This window comes from Pipistrellus kuhlii, unplaced genomic scaffold (assembly GCF_014108245.1).
Source record: "Pipistrellus kuhlii isolate mPipKuh1 unplaced genomic scaffold, mPipKuh1.p scaffold_m20_p_136, whole genome shotgun sequence".
Classification (NCBI taxonomy): Eukaryota; Metazoa; Chordata; class Mammalia; order Chiroptera; family Vespertilionidae; genus Pipistrellus; species Pipistrellus kuhlii.
Genome location: NW_023425445.1, coordinates 149,045 through 156,123, shown reverse-complemented (window position 1 = coordinate 156,123; position 7,079 = coordinate 149,045).

Sequence of the window (7,079 nt, the reverse complement as noted above, 5' to 3'; positions counted from 1 at the left end):
TGTCACCGCCTAAGCCTTCCCCCCGGAAACCCGCCCCTCCTCGCCCAGCCTGGGAGAGGAAAGACTGGCTGGGAGCCGGAAGCGGGAGGAGGAGGAGGGGAGGTGGGGGGCGAGGAGGTGGGGAGGAGGGGGGCTAGGGGGCCTGGCCTCTGGCCTCCCAGAGGGAGGAGCCCTCTGAGGGCCTGGGAGCCTGGGAGGCTGGGACCCGCTCCTCTCTCCCCTCAAAACACATGGTCATTCATTCCTTCCACAAACACACATTTATCAGGTCCGGTCTCTGCCAGGCTCTGTGCTGGGGGCCGGGCTGGGGTGGGGATGGGGGAATGAATGAAGGACTGACAGAGGCTTGGACGTGCAGGACTCCAGCCTTCCCCAGCACGGACTTATCTTCCCCCAGCCTCAGTTTCCCCCTGGTGAGAAGCCGGGCAGATCCACTCAGTCCTGAGCAATCCGTGTTAGCTGAGCACCTACTTTATAATATATAGGTCACAGGCCGGCTGTGCATGTATGTTGCTGCCTGTATCCCCGTGACCCGAAGCCACCAGGTGTGTCCTGAGCACCTACTGTGGGCTGGATCTGTCCTTGGTGCTGGAGCGGCAGAGGCCGGGGCCCTGTCTGCAGGGAGCTCACCCTCTGGCTGAGGAGGAGGCGGACACAGAGCCAGTCTCCCTCCCCGAGAGGGATCCCTGAGGGCTTCCTGGAGGCGGCAGCCGCCTTTCGGCTGAAACCTGCGGGGTAAAGCGCCCAGGGTTAGGAACAGGGAGGAGGAGCTGGTGGGGACACCCCAGCAGGGCCATGTGTAGGGTCCCTAAGGTTGAGCAGAAAGGCCACCTTAGCCCAAGCCCGTTTGGCTCAGTGGATAGAGCGTTGGCCTGTGGACTCAAGGGTCCCAGGTTCGATTCCGGTCAAGGGCATGTACCTTGGTTGTGGGCACATCCCCAGCAGGGAGTGTGCAGGAGGCAGCTGGTCGATGTTTCTCTCTCATCGATGTTTCTGACTCTCTGTCCCTCTCTCTTCCTCTCTGTAAAAAAAAAAAAAAAAAATCTATAAAATATGTTTTTAAAAAAGCAATGGAAGCCAAAACCGGTTTGGCTCAGTGGATAGAATGTCGGCTTGTGGACTCAAGGGTCCCAGGTTTGATTTCGGTCAAGGGCTTGTACCTTGGTTGCAGGCACATGCCCAGTAGGGGGTGTACAAGAGGCAGCTGATCGATGATTCTCTCTCATCGATGTTTCTAACTCTATTCCCTCTCTCTTCCTCTCTGTAAAAAAATCAATTATATATATATATATAATGGAAGACATAGCCTCAGGGGAAGAGTAAGACACACACACACACACACACACACACACACACACACACACACGGAAACAATATGCATCAAAGCCGGGGGAGGGGCTACCCTAGAGAAGGGAGAAGCTGGCTGTGAGGGCGCTCTGGCTGCGACATCTGCCACCCCATTGATCGCCAGGGTTGATTCGGCTGATCTGGCTGGCTAGGCGGGTGACCCCTCCTCCCTCACCGATCCATGTGCGTCCCTCCCGAAGCTGCGCGCTCGGTCGAAGAGGACGACCTTCCCACGAGAGGAGAGGGCTGGTCTTCGGTCAAGGGTATCCGAGTAGCTGTGCTCCCCTGCGAGAACCTCCACACATGCTCTCATCATCGATGTTTCCCTCTCTCTCTCCTCTTCCTTCCTCTCTGAAATCAATAAAAATATTTTTTAAAAACATATTTTAAAAATAAATAAATGCCCTAACCGATTTGGCTCAGTGGATAGAGTGTCGACCTGCAGACTGAAGAGTCCCGGGTTCGGGCAGGCACCTTGGTTGCGAGCACATCGCCAGTGGAAGGTGTACAGGAGGCAGCTGATGGATGTTTCTCTCTCATCATTGTTTCTAAGTCTCTTTCCCTTCCTCTCTGTAAAAAATCCATAAAATATATTTTTTAAAATAAATAAATAATATATATATATTTAAAATGTAAAAGAAAGAACCTCTTGTTCTGGGGGGCTCAATGCTTAAAGGCTGTTCTCCAGCCCCCCCCCCCTTCATTCATTTCCCATCTAGCCCAGTGGTCGGCAAACTCATTCGTCCACAGAGCCAAATATCAACAGTACAATGACTGAAATTTCTTTGGAGAGCCACATTGTTTAAACTTAAACTTCTAACACCACTTCTTCAACACAGACTCGCCCAGGCCGTGGTATTTTGTGGAAGAGCCACCCTCCAGGAGCCAAAGAGCCGCATGTGGCTCGAGAGCCGCAGTTTGCCGACCCCGGTCTAGGGGCTCAAACCTACAGAGCTAGCAGCATGCCAGGGGCGGAGAGGGCAGGGCGGGTTTGGACTGCACGCCAGCGGTGTGCGGGGGAGGAGAGGTCACGCCGGGGGCAAGGTTCTTGTTGTGCCCGTTGCCAGGCACCCGGGGCTTCCTGCCTCGGTGACCTTCAGTACCTGGCTCTGCTCCTGTCTGTGCGGCGGCCTCCCCCAGGCCCACTCGCTAGTTACAAAACCCATCATCGCCCCTGCGCTGTCACTCCCCTCCCTCCCCCGCGCCCTGGCATCCAGGAGCCAGCCCCCCGCTCAGTGGGCTTGCCCACTGGGCATTTCACACCAGTGGATGGAACATACGGAGTCTTTACCGCCAGCCTTTCACTCGGCACCGCATTGCCAAGACCCATCCACGGTGTGGCCTGTGTGAATGACTCATCCCTCTTTTTTATTTTTATTGATTTTAGAGAGGAAGGGAGAGGGCGGGAGAGAGAGATAGAAACATCAAGGATAAGAGAGAATCATTGATTAGCTGCCTCCTGCATGAGCTACACTGGGAATCAAGCCCACAACACAGGCATGTGCCCTTAGCCAGAATCGAAGCTGGGACCCCTTCAATCCACAGGCCGACTCTCTATCCACTGAGCCAAACTGGCTAAGGCTCATCCCTCCTTTTCCCCCCCTGAATATTATTCCAATACTACTCCAATATTATTCCATTACTGTTATTACAACTCTATTTCATTACTATTATTCCATTACTATTCCAATACTATTCCATTACTATTATTCCAATACTATTATTCCATTACTATTATTCCATTACTATTCCATTACTATTATTCCAATACTATTATTCCATTACTATTATTCTATTACTATTCCATTACTATTCCATTACTATTATTCCAATACTATTATTCCATTACTATTATTCCATTACTATTCCATTACTATTATTCCAATATTATTCCAATACTACTCCAATATTATTCCATTACTGTTATTACAACTCTATTTCATTACTATTATTCCATTACTATTCCATTACTATTATTCCAATACTATTATTCCATTACTATTATTCCATTACTATTATTCCATTACTATTCCATTACTATTATTCCAATACTATTTCAATACTACTCCAATACTATTCCATTGGAGCATGCTACATGCTGTCTGTTCATTAGTTGGGTGGGCATTGGGCTGTTTCTACCTTTAGGCCATTGTGAATAGTGCTGTTGTGGTTTCCGCCCTTATGTTTTTGTTTGAAGGGCAGTTTTATTTTTTTAAATATATTTTATTGATTTTGTACAGAGAGGAAGGGAGAGGGAGAGAGAGTTAGAAACATTGATGAGAGAAAAACATCCATCAGCTGCCTCCTGCACCCCCCCCCCCCGGGGATGTGCCCACAACCAAGGTACATGGCCTTGACCATAATCGAACCTGGGACCCTTCAGTCCGCAGGCCGACGCTCTATCCACTGAGCCAAACCAGCTAGGCTTGGTGTGTTCTGTTTTGTTTTTAGGAAGAGTGGAAGAGAGAGGAAAAGTCAGCGAGAAACGTGGATGTGAGAGAAACATCCATTGGCTGCCTCCTGCACCAGCCCTGACCGGGGCGGGGGCGGGGGAGGAGCCTGCAACCAAGGTCCATGCCCTTGACCAGAGTTGAGCTCGGGGCCCTTTAGTCCGCAGGCCGACGCTCTATCCACTGAGCCCCACTGGCTAGGCCTGTCCTCTCATTGTTAAAGGCTTACTGATGGTGGGGAACGAATTCAGGAGTGGAGGTGGCGGGGGAAAGGGAATGTCAAGCATGGTGTGTGTGTATGTATGTTTATGTATGTGTGTTTGTATACATGTGTTTATATGTGTATACTTGTGTATGTGTGTGTGTACACGTGTGTTTGAGTGTATGTGTGTGAATGTGTGTGTGTGTTTATGTGTGTTTGTGAGTGTGTGTGTATTTGTGCATGCGTGTGTTTGAGTGTGTATGTGTGTTTGTGTGTGTGTGGTGTGTGTGTGTGTGTGTGGTGTATGTGTGTGTGTGTGTGGTGTGTGGTGTGTGTGTGGTTTTGTGTGTGTGTGGTGGTGTATGTGTGTGTGTGTGGTGTGTGTGTGGTGTGTGTGTGTGTGGTGTGTGTGGTGTGTGTGTGGTGTATGTGTGTGTGTGTGTGTGTGTGTGTGTGGTGTATGTGTGTGTGTGTGTGTGTGTGTGTGGTGTGTGGTGTGTGTGTGGTTTTGTGTGTGTGTGTGTGTGTGTGTGTGGTGTATGTGTGTGTGTGTGTGTGTGGTGTGGTGTGTGTGTGGTTTTGTGTGTGTGTGTGTGTGTGTGTGTGTGTATGTGGTGTATGTGTGTGTGTGTGTGTTTGAGTGTGTGTGTGCTGGGGGAACCCGAGGCCTTGGGTTGGGGTGGCACAGAGGCCAGGACTGCGGCTGTGCCCGGCCCCCTGGTCCAGGCTGGCTGCTGGCGCATTCTGAGCCCTGGGGAGCCATTGAAAGGGTTTAAAGCTGGGCGTCACATGAGCCGGTTAATGCTCGGGAGAAATTCCTGTGGGACCCACGGGGAGGCCCGGCCGGAAGCTGGGGAGGCCGGAAGCTGGGGAGGCCCAGGGGGAGCAGGGGGGAGGCAGGGCGCGGGTCCAGGTGAGCAAGGGGCCCGGGCGGGGCCGGCCTGCGCTGGGAACCAGGCTCCGGGCAGGGCGGGCGCTGATTGGCTCAGACGGGCGCCAGTCCCACTGGAACTGCCTCCTCATTGGCTCTCTCGTTTCCCGTGAATTCAGAGGCGCCCAGAGGTCACACCTCATCACTCCTGCCTGGACACCCTGGTGGGGGCATTCGCTGTCCTGTCCTCTCCTCCTCAGGCAGCTGATTGATGTTTCTCTCCCATCGATATTTCTAATTCTCCCTCTCCCTTCCTCTCTGTAAAATAAATAAATAAAAATCAAAATATATTTAAAAAGAAAAAAATGAAATCAATCAAAATGTATTTTTATTTTAAAAAATACTCTGCCTTTGTTTTCAGTCTTGCACTTTTGGCCAACCCACTCACTGCAGAGCTGCCCTCCCATTGGACCATGAGCTCCTGGGGGCGGGGCTTGCCGGGCCTGCTGCTGGAGGGTCCGGCCTTTGAGGGAAGGATGCAGGTGGAGGTGTGGTGGATGGATTCCTCCGCCTCCCCAGGTCCCTCTGCCTGACTCCACAGCCCGAGGCCATCTCCATGACAACCCTGGCTCTTTCCCAGGTGCTCGCTCTCCTGGCCGAGGGAACCAGCCTGGAGTGGGCGGGTCTGGTCCTTGGTGCCAAGCCTGTATCTAAGGGGGCTGGTCTCCTTTCTCCAATATATTTAAAATATATTTTATTGATTTTTTACAGAGAGGAAGGGAGAAGGATAGAGAGTAAGAAGCATCGACCAGCTGCCTCCTGCAAAACCCCCACCCCCACCCCCGACTGGGGATGTGCCCGTAACCAAGGTACATGCCCTTGACCGGAATCAAACCTGGGACCTTTGAGTCCACAGGCCGAGGCTCTGAGCCAAACCAGTTAGGGCTGCTTTGGTTTTTCAAAAATATATATCTATTTATTTCAGAGAGGAAGAGGGAAAGAGACAGAAACATCAGGGATGAGAGAAAACATCATTGACCAGCTGCTGCTGGCTGCCTCCTGCACGCCCCCCACTGGGGACCGAGCCCACAACCCAGGCATGTGCTCTGCACGGGAATCGACCGTGACCTCCACTCAACCCCGGAGCCAAGCCAGCCCCAGCCGGGCTCGCTGCCGCGTGTGGATGGATGTCTCAGTCTGTGGGGGCAGCTGTAACAAAATCCTGCCGACCAGGTGGCTTGTAGACAACAGTCCTGGGGGCTGGGAGTCCGGGACCGAGTCTCCACCATGGGCCTGGCCAGGGTGCTTCATTGGGTTGCTGAGGTCGCTGGTTCGATTCCAGGTCAGGGCACGTGCCCTTGTGGTGGGCTCGATCCCCAGTAGGGGGCGTGCAGGAGGCAGCTGATGAATGATTCTCTCTTATCGTTGATGTTTCTATCTCTTTCTCTCCCTCTCCCTTCCTCTCTGAAACCAATAAAAAAACATTTTTTGTTTTTTAAAGTGCAGGAGCCGAAACCGGTTTGGCTCAGTGGATAGAGCGTCGGCCTGTGGACTGAAAGGTCCCAGGTTCGATTCCAGTCAGGGGCATGAACCTTGGTTGCGGGCACATTCCCAGTGGGGGATGTGCAAGAGGCAGCTGATAGATGTTTCTCTTTCATCGATGTTTCTGACTCTCTTTCTCTTCCTCTCTGTAAAAAACGAATAAAATATATTAAAAAAAATAAAAAATAAAAAAGTGCAGGAGTTGGGACCCTCCCCCCCCCACGTGGGAGTCTATGCTCTGAGATTCTTTCTCTCTCCCCCGCACGAGTCTGTACTTGTTCTTCAATAAATTCCCACCTTTGCTATACAAAAAAAGAAAGAAAGAAAGAAAGAAAGAAAGAAAGAAAGAAAGAAAGAAAAAAGTGCAGGAGTTGCCGAAACCAGTTTGGCTCGGTGGATGGAGAGTCGGCCTGCGGACTGAAGGGTCCCGGGTTCAATTCCGGTCAAGGGCATGTGCCCTGGTTGTGGACACATCCCGGTGGGGGTGTGTGCAGGAGGCAGCTGATCGATGTTTCTAGCTCTCTGTCCCTCTCCTTTCCTGTTTTTTTTTTTTTAAAAATCAATACAATATATATTTTTTAAAAGCACAGGAGCGGTCACCTCACTTAGCATCTTGCTCGCCATTCTCCAGCAGGAAGTCCTATGCCCACCTTTGCTCACCGGCCTC